Raw genomic sequence first — 1,287 nt, 5'->3', positions numbered from 1 at the left:
TTCCTGTCTAGTACCTCTACCTCTTCCTCGTCCTCTACTACGACTTCGTGTTTCAATTACATTTTCTGGATTCTCTTCTTGCATAACATTCCTTCTTCCATGACCTCTTCCATAACCAGCAGAGGTTCATTCAGACTGATTGGGATTATCTGCCATTTTCTCAACACGTAACCTTTTMTGTCACATTTAAACACACATGATTATTCTCATAATCATAACATAGTAACACATAGCACATTTATCCTCATGTCTACTCATAACTCAGATTATATCAATCATATATATAATCTACCTTTCTCATAATGGTTTTAGCTATAACATATTCCCATGTTCATAGACCCAGTAAAACCTATTATCTTAACCTTCCACACCACTAGTTTAAGTCTAAGTATTTCACAAATACCCAGATCCCTTAAACTAAGGCTCTGATACCAACTGTAACAACCCTCATATTCCAAATACATATAATTCACGTCATCATTCTTATAATACTAAAAATAGTATTATTACAAACAATAACTATCAAAATGTATCTTTAATACATATGCATAACAAGCTAATATCAACAATTAGACTTTTCCCTTGCCTTTATCTTTCAGAGCACGCTGCCCTGCAAAACAGGTTAATCCAACATCTGAGTGTTAGACCAAAAGGTCTAGTGAGTGTATAATCTCATTCAACAATATATATTCTACACAATCAGTTTGAGGATCAAACCTGTTCTGAAACATAAATATATTTATGTTTCTTGCAGATTATACCGCCATCTCATTCTCATATCTCTTTCATACTCATGGTTACACTGCCCGTTATATCACTCTGGCGGTTACACCGCCATCTCACACGCAGTTAACACTGCTCATATCACTCTCGCGGTTACACCGCCATCTCACACGCAGTTAACACTGCTCATATCACTCTCGCGGTTACGCCGCCATCTCACTCACAGTAAACACTGCTCAATCACTCTCGCGGTTACACCGCCATTTCACTCGCAGTAAACACTGCTCAATCACTCTCGCGGTTACACCGCCATCTCACTCGCAGTAAACACTGCTCAATCACTCTCGCGGTTACACCCCCATCTCACTCGCAGTAAACATTGCTCAATCATTTCAAAAATATTTCCAAAACATTCACTTGTCATCCGGATTAGAAGTCCGGTCAAACCTGTCCGGATTAGAAGTCCGGTCAAACTCTTTGAAAATATAACATTCTTGTCCGATTTACAAATCCGGACACCACTTCATTATCATCGTCATCCGGTTTAGATTAAACCGGACAATA

The sequence above is a fragment of the Cynara cardunculus genome, unplaced genomic scaffold (assembly GCF_001531365.2).
Source record: "Cynara cardunculus var. scolymus isolate 2C unplaced genomic scaffold, CcrdV1 Un_Scaffold_9062, whole genome shotgun sequence".
NCBI classification, from domain to species: Eukaryota; Viridiplantae; Streptophyta; class Magnoliopsida; order Asterales; family Asteraceae; genus Cynara; species Cynara cardunculus.
The sequence above is the reverse complement of the archived record's forward strand: the minus strand, read 5'-3'. Positions refer to the sequence as shown.